Source organism: Rattus norvegicus, chromosome 13, assembly GCF_021556685.1.
Source record: "Rattus norvegicus strain SHRSP/BbbUtx chromosome 13, alternate assembly SHRSP_T2T, whole genome shotgun sequence".
Classification (NCBI taxonomy): domain Eukaryota; kingdom Metazoa; phylum Chordata; class Mammalia; order Rodentia; family Muridae; genus Rattus; species Rattus norvegicus.
This window is the reverse complement of record NC_141546.1, coordinates 99720562-99736806: the sequence shown is the minus strand read 5'-3', so window position 1 is coordinate 99736806 and position 16245 is coordinate 99720562. Positions and strand designations below refer to the sequence as shown.

Below are 16245 nucleotides of genomic sequence, written 5' to 3'. Positions count from 1 at the left end.
CAAATTTTCCAGTCTGTCCCAGAACTATCTCATTTTCCCACAAATTCCTCTGGCATACCCAACATGCTCCCATGTTCATATGTTCAAAGTTCAGAAAACTCACTGCTCTTTTCTCTGCAAAGTGCTCAGTGGAACTGACACAGTGTCCATCAAAATTCCAGAAGGCTGTTTTGTAAAAAAAAAAAAAAAAAAAACCTGTTAAATTCATTCTCAAATGTGTGTGGTGAAACAAAAGAATAAGAAGATGAAATAACCTTTGAAAAGAAAGCAAACGTGGAAGACAGGTGCCACATGACTCAAAGCACTGCAAACCTGTGATAACCAACACAAGGCAATACCATGTACAGAAAACACAAACCAAAGGGACTCATTGGAAGAGAACACAAAGACCCACCATATACATGGGAACAACTGATTTCAGACAAAAATGTAAAGTCTGCGGTAGCCACAGATGGTGGATTAACAGTTAGCTTCTCAGTGACTAAGAGTCAAATCAAACCAGAAAACAAGTTCTCTCAGAGGTGGATGACTGAGGGGACATACAGACCTTGGGCTCCTCCAGCCGAGCAAGATGCCCAAAGGAAAGAAGGCCAAGGGGAAGAAGGTGGCCCCGGCCCCCGCCACGGTCAAGAAACAAGAGGCCAAAATGGTGGTCAATCCTTTGTTTGAGAAAAGACCTAAGAACTTGGGCATTGGGCAGGACATCCAGTCCAAAAGAGATCTCACACGCTTCATCAAATGGCCCCGCTACATCAGGCTGCAGCGGCAAAGAGCCATCCTCTATAAGCGGCTCACAGTACCTCCTGCCATCAACCAGTTCACCCAGGCCCTGGACAGGCAAACAGCAACTCCGCTGCTTAAGCTCGCCCACAAGTACAGGCCAAAGACAAAGCAGGAGAAGAAGCAAAGGCTGCTGGCCCGCGCTGAGAAGAAAGATGCTGACAAGGGGACATCCCACTAAGAGACCACCTGTCCTCCGGGCAGGGGTCAATACAGTCACCACCGTGGTGGAGAACAAGAAAGCTCAGCTGGTGGTGATTGCCCATGATGTAGTCCCCATTGAACTGGTGGTTTTCCTGCCTGCCCTTTGTCGAAAGATGGGTGTGCCCTACTGCATCATCAAGCAAAAGGCCAGGCTGGGACGCCTGGTCCACAGGAAGACGTGCACCACTGTTGCCTTCACACAGGTTAACTCAGAAGACAAGGGTGCTCTGGCTAAGCTGGCAGAAGCTATTAGGACCAATTATAATGACAGATATGACGAGATCCACCGCCACTGGGTCCTAAGTCTGTGGCTCGCATTGCCAAGCTGGAAAAGACAAAGGCTAAAGAACTCACCACTAAGCTGGGTTAAATGTACACTTAAGTTTCCTGTACATAAATATAATTACAAAATTTAAAAAAAAAAACAGACCTTGGAAAGACCGACAGACGCTAGTTGTTGATACAGATCATGGGGAGCGGTGCATGGTCACTAAGCACAGCAGAGGGAGAAGCAACAGAAAGTGTGAGGACAGTGGGAGCAACTGACACAGAAAAAGGGGAAGAAGAAGGTGGTCTGAACTCGGCAGATCCAGAAGACACATGCTCCTGAGATGTGCCATGCTATAGGTTGGGCTGTCACGAGACGGATAAGACCAAGCTTGCAGCTTTGGAGAATTAGGCTCAACAGTACTTTTCCCTTTGGAACACCCAGCAAGTACCATAGCATTTCTGGATCTCAGGTATCCGATGACATCTGACCCAGCGTCTCTCCAGCAAAATGCCACTGAAGCAAGATCAGTGAGGAACACTTGTGATGGGGCTGGGGACTGATAAGACAGTAGACAATGAGTTTTTGTTTAAAGCAAACAAAACTGAAAGCTGATACAATGGGGCAGGGGAAGGGGTGGCAGGGACTGGACCTCAGGGAACCGCAGCTCTGGGCAATGCAGTCAGGAACCTGAAGAAAATCTTCCACACAGCAGGCTTCCTTACTTTGCTTTCGATGTGGGTGCCATGGGGGTACCTAAGATCCAGACATGTCATTTTGGCCTAAGACCAGCTTCAGGGCTCTGGAAGTGATAGAGGAAGATAGGGTTTCCTCAAGCTAAACATTTCTGAACAAATTCTAGTCCAAAAACCTTTGGGTCCAGGTGACCTTGGCCTAGTGAGCAGGGTTAAAAAAAGAACAAAGGGATTCCAAGTGCCCCTGTTCCAAACATTGAGACCCGGCTAACTGGGAAGAGAAAGGGAGTGGGGAGGAGAGATCTGAGTACTCCTGTGCTTTTCCTGTCTCTAAGGCATGTACAGCCCAAGGAGCCCCAGAAAGAGGTGTAGACTGACTGTAGTAGTGACCTAGATCTCACACTCATACTCCTCCTGCCTCTGTTCCTTTAAGATGTATTTTTACGTGTGTGTGTGTGTGTGTGTGTGTGCATGCGTGCATGTGCATATGTGTACACACATATGTGCACTATATATGTACAGGTACCTACAGAGGCCACAGGGAGCAGCAGATTTGCTGGAGTTTCATTGGCTCTGGGAACTGAATTCAGATCTCGGGAGGAAGCAGCTCTCTCAAACACTGCTTTCCACCAGCCCCTGCCCCAGTTTCTTTTTTTTTTTTTTTCTTTTTTTTTTTCTTTTTTTTTTTCTTTTTTTTTTTTTTTTATTAACTTGAGTATTTCTTATATACATTTCGAGTGTTATTCCCTTTCCCGGTTTCCGGGCAAACATCCCCCTCCCCCCTCCCCTTCCTTATGGGTGTTCCCCTCCCAACCCTCCCCCCATTGCCGCCCTCCCCCCATAGACTAGTTCACTGGGGGTTCAGTCTTAGCAGGACCCAGGGCTTCCCCTTCCACTGGTGCTCTTACTAGGGTATTCATTGCTACCTATGGGGTCAGAGTCCAGGGTCAGTCCATGTATAGTCTTTAGGTAGTGGCTTAGTCCCTGGAAGCTCTGGTTGCTTGGCATTGTTGTACTTTTGGGGTCTCGAGCCCCTTCAAGCTCTTCCAGTTCTTTCTCTGATTCCTTCAATAGGGGACCTATTCTCAGTTCAGTGGTTTGCTGCTGGCATTCGCCTCTATATTTGCTGTATTCTGGCTGTGTCTCTCAGGAGCGATCTACATCCGGCTCCTGTCGGTCTGCACTTCTTTGCTTCATCCATCTTGTCTAATTGAGTGGCTGTATATGTATGGGCCACATGTGGGGTAGGCTCTGAATGGGTGTTCCTTCAGTCTCTGTTTTAATCTTTGCCTCTCCCTTCCCTGCCAAGGGTATTCTTTTTCCTCATTTAAAGAAGGAGTGAAGCATTCACATTTTGATCATCCGTCTTGAGTTTCGTTTGTTCTAGGGATCTAGGGTAATTCAAGCATTTGGGCTAATAGCCACTTATCAATGAGTGCATACCATGTATGTCTTTCTGTGATTGGGTTAGCTCACTCAGGATGATATTCTCCAGTTCCAACCATTTGCCTACGAATTTCATAAAGCCGTTGTTTTTGATAGCTGAGTAATATTCCATTGTGTAGATGTACCACATTTTCTGTATCCATTCCTCTGTTGAAGGGCATCTGGGTTCTTTCCAGTTTCTGGCTATTATAAATAAGGCTGCGATGAACATAGTGGAGCACGTGTCTCTTTTATATGTTGAGGCATCTTTTGGGTATATGCCCAAGAGAGGTATAGCTGGATCCTCACCTGCCCCAGTTTCTTGAAGGCCAGGATGATAGCCAGGCCTGCACCACCTCTCCCAACCCCTTCCCTTTTTCCTCACAATTGTATCTTCTTTATTCTATCTTTACGTCTTCTTATTAATCTTCTAATAACCAGAAAGTTGATTTCTTGTAAATTGGCTTCAAATTTTTACCTTCCTCCTGCTTTGTCCTATTTGATCTTTCCAGTATCCTCATTTTTCTCTTGTTTCCTGTTTCTCAGGGGGTTTTTTCTTGATTTTTTTAATCATCTTTCATAACTTTCTGGTTTCAACTATTTCTGTCCCCATCATGACCGCTGTTAGAGAGGTGGGTGTCACAGCTGGCCCTTGGGTGCGAGTATTGGTGGTAGAATGGTATTTGGGTCAGGGTCACTATTGCTGTAAAAAAAATCATAACCAATAGCAAGTGGGGGTGGAAAGGAACTTACTTATTCAGTAAGCTCTTCCAGGTCACATCAAAGGAAGTCAGGAGGAACACAAACATAGCAGGAATCTGGAGACAGGAACTAGGGCAGAGGCCATGGATGAACACTGTTTACTGGTTTGCTTCCCCTGGCTTGCTCAGCCTGCTTTCTTTTTTTCCTTTTTTTTATTGGATATTTTTATATTTACATTTCAAATGTTATCCCCTTTCCTGGCTTCCCATCCATAAACCCCCATCCCATCCCCCATGCCCCTCCTTCTTCTCCTATGAGGGTGTTTCCCCCACCCATCCACCCACCCCTTCCCACTTCCCTACCCTGACATTCCCCTGCACTGGGGCATCATGCCTTGGCAGGACCAAGGGCTTCTCCTCCCACTGATGCCCAAACAAGGCCATACTTTGCTCCATATGCATCGGCTTGCTTTCTTATAGAACCCAGGGCCACACAGGGATGGCACTACCCACATCGCTAATAGACTGGGACTTCCCACACCACTAAGAAAATGCCCTACTGACATGCCTACAGGCCCATCTTATAAAGGCATTTTCCTAAGCGAGGTTCCCTCCTCTCCAGTGACTTTAACTTGTGTCAAATTGGCATAAAAATGTCAAGAACAGCCACCTTGTACAGTTGACCAGAAAGAAGAAAAGCCATTGTAAGAAGACGGGGGCAAACCTTAGAAAGAATTAAATGCTAGAAAAATAACACAGTAACAGGAATCAGCATATAGCTTTTGATTATAACCTGGGATATAAAGGTCCTAATTCTCCAATTAAAAAATCTACACTGGCTGTTCAGGGTAAAAGCAATATCAAATATCTTGCCTGTAGGAAACACAATTCTTGGCTAAGCAACAGTGAAAGGAAAGACATGGAAAATTGTATCCCAAGCAAAAAGAGCCTGAGAGGAAAGAGGAGTAACTCACTCATGTTCAGAGCAGACCTCGTGCCAAAATCAGTCAGAGATGATGAAGGTCACTGCATGAGGGGGAAGGCACCAGTGCATCAAGAACACATAAATAACACGCTGCCTTTGGCCTCCTGGATCTGAACACAGTGAGAAGCTCTAGCAAGGAGGATGGCAGAAAGGGATGTGAAGGGAGGAGGAAGGAAAGGGAGAGGCAGAGGACTTTAACTGGGGAAGGAGGGAAGGGAATACAGAAAGAGGGTGAGAAAGAATAACACTAAGGATGTTTGGATAAGTCATGGGAGAAGAATAGAAAAACCATATTCTTATAAGTTCATTTATAAATGTGTATAAATATATACATATGATGTGTATACACACACACATACACACATACACATATACATACACATATAATACATTCTGCCCTCAAAAGCCATATGGCTAGCTAACAAAACCCTAACTCCAGGGATGGGAAATCCACCTTTGAGTTATTGGTCAAGAGTGTCCGAGATACCACTCAAAGCAATACACACTATGGCCATTGTCCCTGTTGCCTTTCAGAACTTGAAGGACAGGCTGTCCTGTTGGAGATACCACACACTTCACACATGGGACTGAAGGATAGCTCTTTAACTGACCCAGAAGTCTCTTCCCTGAAGACTAGCTCTTATAAGAACAGAAGGGACTGTGTAAACTGCCAAGGGAGAAAGGCAAGCCATAGTCCCACTCAACCGTGAAGCTTATGAACTAAATAACAACAAGCCCAATGGTGCAATGGTGGTGGCTCTATCTTGGGGGTAACCCACAGCTGTCCAGTTGGACTTCAAGCCCAGTCAATAGGAGGCAATGCATGTTGGGACCAAAAGCAGCGCTAACTACCTGTGGCTAGTGAAGTAATAGACCCTTAGAGGAGAATCTACTATGACACCTTCCTAAACGAATATACTTTCAACTATATACATGATACTTACCCTTATACACAGAAATAAATGCAGCTCTCACCCCTCATCAAAGAAGCTCGTTTTACAGCAGATAAAGAACCATTACAAACATCCTCAGCTGCTTAAAATGGCAGGAATTCATGAGATGCCCAACTTCTTCCCCTCACCCTCAGGGAACATCACAGAACAGGGGGTGAAAAGACTTTTAAGAAACAAAGGACCAGGATGCCATTTTGTGCATTGTTTTCTAGATGTGACAGAAAGCTACACCCAGGAAATCTCAGCAGTTGGTTGCTGAAACAAGTCCTACATAATGGCAACACTTACAGACATGTCAATGCTGGTGGGGAAATTCTACAAGGCTCCATCCATAGATCAAAAACCATTGGCGGCCAAAAATCCATTTTCTCCAGAGATGAGCGCCCATGGGCATCCAATTCCAAGTGGTCAGCTCTAAGCGTATGTATATACAGGCAAAGCTAAATAGTCTTAGTAGGTTCCAACCACATGTGTGCATGCATGCACATGTAGAACAATAGGAATTAAAGAGGAGGAGGTCATGAGTTTGGGAAGAAGTGCAGGGACATTGGGAGGGAAGAGTGGTGGGTGGAAGTGATATAGATGTAGGGCTCGTGTATGAAATACTCAAAAAATTAAAATGTTAAATTTTAAAAAGTATATGAAGAGAGTTATGATGCCATGATAAAACCTATTACTTACAGGTATTTTAAAAGTCTACTTTGTAAAAAAGAATGTAACTGCACTTATACTTATACTTATACTTATACTTATACTTATACTTATACTTATACTTATACTTATACTTATACTCTAGAGACAATGGGACCCAGGAGAATGGACATACATGAGACAGACTAAAGTCTCATGCATAGCCAACCTTATTCAGAACATCAGACAATCTAATCTCGGGGGGTGGGGGGAGATGTTAAGAAAAAAGCATCACGAGCAGAATTCTCCCGAGTTCAAGTTGCATTCAATCTCAAGTTGCGTGTGCAAAACATGTTTCTCCATAAAGGCAGATACAGGAGAGTTTAAACGTTTAATTGAATAACACAGGCAAGCAATAGTAAGTTAAATGAGGTAAAGTCACCACTATCTGATGCACATTGGAGGAGCCCTAAAACACTTCCCAAGAAGGTCACAAGACTCCTTTTTTCTTGGAGTGTTCTCACAAGTATTCAGAAGTCCCATACGACTCCATTCCCAGACTGTGTTCTGACATGTGTGTATGCATCAAATATTGATTCTATCAATTTCATAAGACAAGTATCACTGGGGCATACAAGGAACAATAAAATGATAGTGGGCGGTTTCAACATGCTACTCACCAATCGGTGAGTCATCTAAGAACAATTAACGAAGAAACGTCACAGGTAACTACGCTCATAGAAATGATGGACTTCAGTGTCTATAGTATGTGCTACCCAGGGTCTCGGGGCAGAACACAGCTTCTCTTCATCAGCTCAGGAAGCAGTCTCCAAACTCCAGGAATACACTGTAGGCCATAAAGAAAAATCTCAGAAAGAAAGAAAAGTAGCTGAGGCTGGAGAGACGAGTTAGAATTTAGAATGCGCTTGCATCTCTTGGGGGATGGGGGCAGGACGGGGTGTCTCGGGTTTGGTTCCCAGCACCCAAATGGTGGCTCACAACCATCTATAACTTCCTCTTCTGGCCTCCTTTAGCATATACACATGCTGGCAAAACATTCATACACACAAAATAAAACTTAATCCTTTTTAACTTGAAGTACCATCTTGCATCTTGGGAAATTATAATGCGATGAAACCAGAAAACCAGCACCAAGAAAAATCCTCTCAACAGGAAAGCTGTGTGGAGAGCAGCCAGGGGGTGCTCACAGGAGAGCAAGTTACTGAGGCCAGGGCAAGGCAGAATTCACTGAATCAAAAGAAAAATGAAAGCACAGCATATCAGAATGCTGTGTAACGAAGGTGTAACAAAGACAGCTCTAGGGAAACTGTATAGCTCTGATAGTCTATATTTAAAACAAAAAGCTAGGGCTTATGGGAAGGCTCCCTGGGTAAAAGTGCATGCTTGCTGCCAAGCCTGAGAACCCAGGTTCAAGCCGCAGGACCTATATGTGGAAATGGAGAACAGATTCCTGCAAGCTTCTGTCTAACCACCATGGAAGGTCAAATGTGTATGTGCACACATATACACACAGAATAAATAAATATGAGAAAATAATAATAACCACAGAGACCTTGAACAAGCAGCATAAAGATTTACCTCAAGACAAACCCAAAGGAACGAAAAACATAAAAGCTGAGAGGAATAGACTTGAATCTACAAAAACAATATAAAGCCCCAGTAAAACAGAACTAGCTCCCTGAAGGCAGTGTGCCATGGGTGTGACAGTGCACACCTTTAGTTCCTGCACTTAAAAGAAAGGCAGGGGCAGGCTGATCTCTGATCTTGAGGCTAACCTGGTCTACATATTGAGCTCCAAGCCATCCAAGGATACACAGTGAGACTCAGAAAGAGAGAAACTAAACAAGATCAACACAGCCTTAGCCAAACCAACCAAAAGAAAGTAAGAGATGATATATAGATCGACAAAATCCGAGGAAATTACAGCAGATGCCACAGAAGTACAGAAGGTCCCATGACAGACGATCTTGAAATCCTACACCCCAATAATAAAACCTAGAAGAAATTAATAGATCTCTAGACATCAATGACTTAATAAAATTGAACTTAAAAGATACTCAAAAAAGGCCAGAAAGATCAACAAGTTATAAGATTAATGGGGTACCATAAGATATTTTCCCAAAAAAGAAAAGCCCAGGACTGGGAGAATTGGCTGATGGTTTTACTAGAATGTTAAAGAATGACATCCAGCAACCACCGATGTTCCGGAAAGTATCCCATAAAATGAGGAGAGAAATGCTTCCAAACTCATCCTTGAAATCAGCATTGCCCTAATTCCAAAGCCAGGTACAGACACCACCAGAAAGGGAACCATAGATCAAGCCCTCTGATGAGCAAAGATACAAAAATTCTCAACAAAACATTTGCAAACTGAACCCAATAATACATTGAAAAAGTCTTAATCAAGTTGGCACCATTCCCGGAATGCAGGAGTAAGTTAGCCCGTGCAGTGCAATAAATGTAATGCCATATATAAACAGAGTCACATGGTCATCTCAACTGATGCAGAAAGAACATGGACAAAATTAAATATCCTGTCATTTAAAAGGCCCTGAGGAAATGAGATATCACGCTTCAGTGTAGTAAAGGCCATATAAGACAAACCCATTGTTGACATCATCTTAAACAGGGGACTGCAAGCGTTTCCTCTACAATTGAGAACAAGATAAGGATGCACACTCTTGGGGCTCTTATTCAATATAAAACTTCAATATAAAATGTCATCCATAATACTTAGACCATAGGGAGAAAGCAACCAAAGGGATAAAAACTGGATAATAATTCAAATTCTCCCCATTGGCTGACAATATGGCCCTACACCTAAAAGACAGTAACTCTACCAGAAACCTCTTAGATCGATAAATATTTTCAGCAGAGTATGCAGGATATGAAATGAACACATAAAAAACTCAGGTCCCAACAGACAGAGCTGCCAAGAAAACAGGAGAACAGTCGCATCCATGGCTGCCTCAAAAAAGAGTAGACTCCAGGGAGTAAGCCTAAAACAAAGAAGTAAGACACTTACACAGAGAAAACATGAAAGAGAAATGGATGAAGACACCGCTCGATGGAGAGACTGCCCATGCAGAATTAACATGGTGAAAGCAGCTGTATTATCTAAAGCAATCTATACAGTCAATACCATCCCCATCAAAATCCCACTGGCATTCTTGAGAGAAGCACAGAAGACAGACAGACAGACAGACAGACAGACAGACATGCATGCACACACACACAGTTCACATGGAAACATCAGGAACCTTGATTAGCCAAGGCATTCCTGAGGGCAGGTGCCATGCTGAGGGTATTGCTGTATCTGACTTCAAACTATACTACAGAGCCATAGTAACCAAAACAGCATGGTATTGGTGCAAAAAGGCACATATGGTCATAAACTCACACACAGCTAAATAGAGTTTTTTTCAACACATGGTACTGAGACAGCTAGGTATTCATTTGCAAAGAAAGACATGAGAGAAGGAGTGAGGAAGAGAAAGAGAGAGAAAAAAGCAATTAATACATTACATTCCTGTTTTCTGGGTCCAAACCACACACAGTTTAGGTATCCTATTTTAATATGAGACTCTCCCATACATATATGGAGACCTTAAGAGCCACATTCAATTGGGCCCAGTGACAAGAGGCACCATCAGAGGAGTAAGAAGATGAAACAGAGAATGGCTGGAAATAATTGATGATGGTGCCAAGCACCTTGGGCAGTTAGAGTTCAGTATGACTAGTGTCCTGGGGCCAGAGTAGAAAATAGATGCCCATACCACACCATTGAGTCATGAGGGGATCAAAAGGCTCTGACACCAGCTCCTCACAGTCCTCGTTTGAGCCAATGCTGCCTTTAACAAGTTCAGTCTGGGTGAGGAGACAGTAGCTTGTCTTATTACATGTCGAATCCCAACCTTACACAGGGTAAGTCCCCTCGCCAGCAGAATCTACCTCTGCAGGAGCCAAGGCCATCTCTGACTTCTCAAAACAGATTTGAGGCCAGAATAGCAATGCAGATCTTGCCTTTCGGAAGGTGAGTGGTGTGCACTGAGGTGGGAGGATTGCAAAAACTACCAAGACACTCTTCTACAGCTACCATAGCACCCACCTGCTTGCAAGTCCTGGCTTAGTGTTTGGTGGGCCATGCTCACAAATTCTCACAGGCTCTCCTGTGTTTCTCAGCCTTGATATCAGAACACTGAGGGCAGAAGTGATCTGACTCCTGCCAAGGTTTCCCAATAGCTTCCTGCATCTGAACTGTACTATTTTGGAAACCTTTAGAAGGTACATCCTCACTGGAGGAAGTGGCTCACTTGGGAACCAGGTCTTCCACGGTTTTGTTCCCTGACCCTATGTCCTGACCACTCTGCTTGTTATCAGCACTCAGTGTGACTAGTCACAGCACTCAGTGTGACTGACTAGTCACACCATGATTGTTATCAACACACAGCGTGACTATTCACCCCATGGTTATCAGCACATAGTGTGACTAGTTACCTTGTCTTGTGCTTGTTATCAGCACACAGTGTGACTAGTTACCTTGTGCTTATTTTTTTTAATTTATTTAATACTTAATAATAATTCTTTGGTTTCCGGGCAAACATCCCTTCCCCCCTCCCCTTCCTTATGGGTGTTCCCCTCCCAACCCTCCCCCCATTGCTGCCCTCCCCCCAACAATCTAGTTCACTGGGGGTTCAGTCTTAGCAGGACCCAGGGCGTCCCCTTCCACTGGTGCTCTTACTAGGATATTCATTGCTACCTATGAGGTCAGAGTCCAGGGTCAGTCCATGTATAGTCTTTAGGTAGTGGCTTAGTCCCTGGAAGCTCTGGTTGCTTAGCATTGTTGTACATATGGGGTCTCGAGCCCCTTCAAGCTCTTCCAGTTCTTTCTCTGATTCCTTCAACGGGGGTCCTATTCTCAGTTCACTGGTTTGCTGCTGGCATTCGCCTCTGTATTTGCTGTATTCTGGCTGTGTCTCTCAGGAGCGATCTACATCTGGCTCCTGTCGGTCTGAACTTCTTTGCTTCATCCATCTTGTCTAATTGAGTGGCTGTATATGTATGGGCCACATGTGGGGTAGGCTCTGAATGGGTGTTCCTTCAGTCTCTGTTTTAATCTTTGCCTCTCCCTTCCCTGACAAGGGTATTCTTGTTCCCCTTTTAGAGAAGGAGTGAAGCATTCACATTTTGATCATCCGTCTTGAGTTTCATTTGTTCTAGGCATCTAGGGTAATTCAATCATTTGGGCTAATAGCCACTTATCAGTGAGTGCATACCATGTATGTCTTTCTGTGATTGGGTTACCTCACTCAGGATGATATTTTCCAGTTCCAACCATTTGCCTACGAATTTCATAAAGCCGTTGTTTTTGATAGCTGAGTAATATTCCATTGTGTAGATGTACTACATTTTCTGTATACATTCCTCTATTGAAGGGCTTTCCAGCTTCTGGCTATTATAAATAAGGCTGCGATGAACACAGTGGAGCACGTATCTTTTTTATATGTTGGGGCATCTTTTGGGTATATGCCCAAGAGAGGTATAGCTGGATCCTCAGGCAGTTCAATGTCCAATTTTCTGAGGAACCTCCAGACTGATTTCCAGAATGGTTGTACCAGTCTGCAATCCCACCAACAATGGAGGAGTGTTCCTCTTTCTCCGCATCCTCGCCACCATCTGCTGTCACCTGAGTTTTTGATCTTAGCCATTCTCACTGGTGTGAGGTGAAATCTCAGGGTTGTTTTGATTTGCATTTCCCTTATGACTAAAGATGTTGAACATTTCTTTAGGTGTTTCTCAGCCATTCGGCATTCCTCAGCTGTGAATTCTTTGTTTAGCTCCGAACCCCATTTTTAATAGGGTTATTTGTCTCCCTGCGGTCTAACTTCTTGAGTTCTTTGTACATTTTGGATATAAGGCCTCTATCTGTTGTAGGATTGGTAAAGATCTTTTCCCAATCTGTTGGTTGCCGATTTGTCCTAACCACAGTGTCCTTTGCCTTACAGAAGCTTTGCAGTTTTATGAGATCCCATTTGTCGATTCTTGATCTTAGAGCATAAGCCATTGGTGTTTTGTTCAGGAAATTTTTTCCAGTGCCCATGTGTTCCAGATGCTTCCCTAGTTTTTCTTCTATTAGTTTGAGTGTGTCTGGTTTGATGTGGAGGTCCTTGATCCACTTGGACTTAAGCTTTGTACAGGGTGATAAGCATGGATCGATCTGCATTCTTCTACATGTTGACCTCCAGTTGAACCAGCACCATTTGCTGAAAATGCTATCTTTTTTCCATTGGATGCTTTTGGCTCCTTTGTCAAAAATCAAGTGACCATAGGTGTGTGGGTTCATTTCTGGGTCTTCAATTCTATTCCATTGGTCTATCTGTCTGTCTCTGTACCAATACCATGCAGTTTTTATCACTATTGCTCTGTAATACTGCTTGAGTTCAGGGATAGTGATTCCCCCTGAAGTCCTTTTAGTGTTGAGGATAGTTTTAGCTATCCTGGGTTTTTTGTTGTTCCAGATGAATTTGCAAATTGTTCTGTCTAACTCTTTGAAGAATTGGATTGGTATTTTGATGGGGATTGCATTGAATCTGTAGATCGCTTTTGGTAAAATGGCCATTTTTACTATATTAATCCTGCCAATCCTGAGCATGAGAGATCTTTCCATCTTCTGAGGTCTTCTTCAATTTCTTTCCTCAGTGTCTTGAAGTTCTTATTGTACAGATCTTTTACTTGCCTGGTTAAAGTCACACCGAGGTACTTTATATTATTTGGGTCTATTATGAAGGGTGTCGTTTCCCTAATTTCTTTCTCGGCTTGTTTCTCTTTTGTGTAGAGGAAGGCTACTGATTTATTTGAGTTAATTTTATACCCAGCCACTTTGCTGAAGTTGTTTATCAGCTTTAGTAGTTCTCTGGTGGAACTTTTGGGATCACTTAAATAAACTATCTTATCATCTGCAAATAGTGATATTTTGACTTCTTCTTTTCCGATCTGTATCCCCTTGACCTCCTTTTGTTGTCTGATTGCTCTGGCTAGAACTTCAAGAACTATATTGAATAAGTAGGGAGAGAGTGGGCAGCCTTGTCTAGTCCCTGATTTTAGTGGGATTGCTTCAAGTTTCTCTCCATTTAGTTTAATGTTAGCAACTGGTTTGCTGTATATGGCTTTTACTATGTTTAGGTATGGGCCTTGAGTTCCTATTCTTTCCAGGACTTTTATCATGAAGGGGTGTTGAATTTTGTCAAATGCTTTCTCAGCATCTAATGAAATGATCATGTGGTTCTGTTCTTTCAGTTTGTTTATATAATGGACCACGTTGATGGTTTTCCTTATATTAAACCATCCCTGCATGCCTGGGATGAAGCCTACTTGATCATGGTGGATGATTGTTTTGATGTGCTCTTGGATTCGGTTTGCCAGAATTTTATTGAGTATTTTTGCGTCGATACTCATAAGGGAAATTGGTCTGAAGTTCTCTTTCTTTGTTGTGTCTTTGTGTGGTTTAGGTATAAGAGTAATTGTGGCTTCATAGAAGGAATTCGGGAGTGATCCATCTGTTTCAATTTTGTGGAATAGTTTGGATAATTTTGGTATGAGGTCTTCTCTGAAGGTCTGATAGAATTCTGCACTAAACCCGTCTGGACCTGGGCTCTTTTTGGTTGGGAGACCTTTAATGACTGCTTCTATTTCCTTAGGAGTTATGGGGTTGTTTAACTGGTTTATCTGTTCCTGATTTAACTTCGGTACCTGATATTTGTCTAGGAAATTGTCCATTTCCTGTAGATTTTCAAGTTTTGTTGAATATAGGCTTTTATAGTAAGATCTGATGATTTTTTGAATTTCCTCTGAATCTGTAGTTATGTCTCCCTTTTCATTTCTGATTTTGTTAATTTGGACACACTCTCTGGGTCCTCTCGTTAGTCTGGCTAAGGGTTTATCTATCTTGTTGATTTTCTCAAAGAACCAACTTTTCGTTCTGTTGATTCTTTCTATGGTCCTTTTTGTTTCTACTTGGTTGATTTCAGCTCTGAGTTTGATTATTTCCTGCCTTCTACTCCTCCTGGGTGTATTTGCTTCTTTTTGTTCTAGAGCTTTTAGGTGTGCTGTCAAGCTGCTGACATATGCTCTTTCCTGTTTCTTTCTGCAGGCACTCAGCGCTATGAGTTTTCCTCTTAGCACAGCTTTCATTGTGTCCCATAAGTTTGGGTATGTTGTACCTTCATTTTCATTAAATTCTAAAAAGTCTTTAATTTCTTTCTTTATTTCTTCCTTGACTAGGTTATCATTGAGTAGAGCATTGTTCAATTTCCAGGTATATGTGGGCATTCTTCCCTTATTGTTATTGAAGACCAGTTTTAGGCCGTGGTGGTCTGATAGCACGCATGGGATTATTTCTATCTTTCTATACCTGTTGAGGCCCGTTTTTGACCAACTAAATGGTCAATTTTGGAGAAAGTACCATGAGGAGCTGAGAAGAAGGTATATCCTTTTGCTTTAGGATAGAATGTTCTATAAATATCCGTTAAGTCCATTTGGCTCATGACTTCTCTTAGTCTGTCTACGTCTCTGTTTAATTTCTGTTTCCATGATCTGTCCATTGATGAGAGTGGGATGTTGAAATCTCCCACTATTATTGTGTGAGGTGCAATGTGTGTTTTGAGCTTTAGTAAGGTTTCTTTTACGTATGTAGGTGCCCTTGTATTTGGGGCATAGATATTTAGGATTGAGAGTTCATCTTGGTGGATTTTTCCTTTGATGAATATGAAGTGTCCTTCCTTATCTTTTTTGATGACTTTTAATTGAAAATTGATTTTATTTGATATTAGAATGGCTACTCCAGCTTGCTTCTTCTGACCATTTGCTTGGAAAGTTGTTTTCCAGCCTTTCACTTTGAGGTAGTGTCTGTCTTTGTCTCTGAGGTGTGTTTCCTGTAGGCAGCAGAATGCAGGGTCCTCGTTGCGTATCCAGTTTGTTAATCCATGTCTTTTTATTGGGGAGTTGAGGCCATTGATGTTGAGAGATATTAAGGAATAGTGATTACTGTTTCCTGTTATATTCATATTTGGATGTGAGGTTATGTTTGTTTGCTTTTCTTCTCTTTGTTTTGTTGCCAAGACGATTAGTTTCTTGCTTCTTCTAGGGTATAGCTTGCCTCCTTATGTTGGGCTTTACCATTTATTATCCTTTGTAGTGCTGGATTTGTAGAAAGATATTGTGTAAATTTGGTTTTGTCATGGAATATCTTGGTTTCTCCATCAATGTTAATTGAGAGTTTTGCAGGATACAGTAACCTGGGCTGGCATTTGTGTTCTCTTAGGGTCTGTATGACATCTGTCCAGCATCTTCTGGCCTTCATAGTTTCTGGCGAGAAGTCTGGTGTGATTCTGATAGGTCTGCCTTTATATGCTACTTGACCTTTTTCCCTTACTGCTTTTAATATTCTTTCTTTATTTTGTGCGTTTGGTGTTTTGACTATTATGTGACGGGAGGTGTTTCTTTTCTGGTCCAATCTATTTGGAGTTCTGTAGGCTTCTTGTATGCCTATGGGTATCTCTTTTTTTAGGTTAGGGAAGTTTTCTTC

The 16245-nt window shown here is 42.6% G+C and overlaps 1 pseudogene; it reads left to right on the top strand.

Moving 5' to 3' along the window:
• The first annotated feature begins 552 nt into the window (after positions 1-552).
• LOC148001865 (large ribosomal subunit protein eL8 pseudogene) lies at positions 553-1354 on the top strand (annotated as a pseudogene).
• Positions 1355-16245: the final 14891 nt, after the last annotated feature.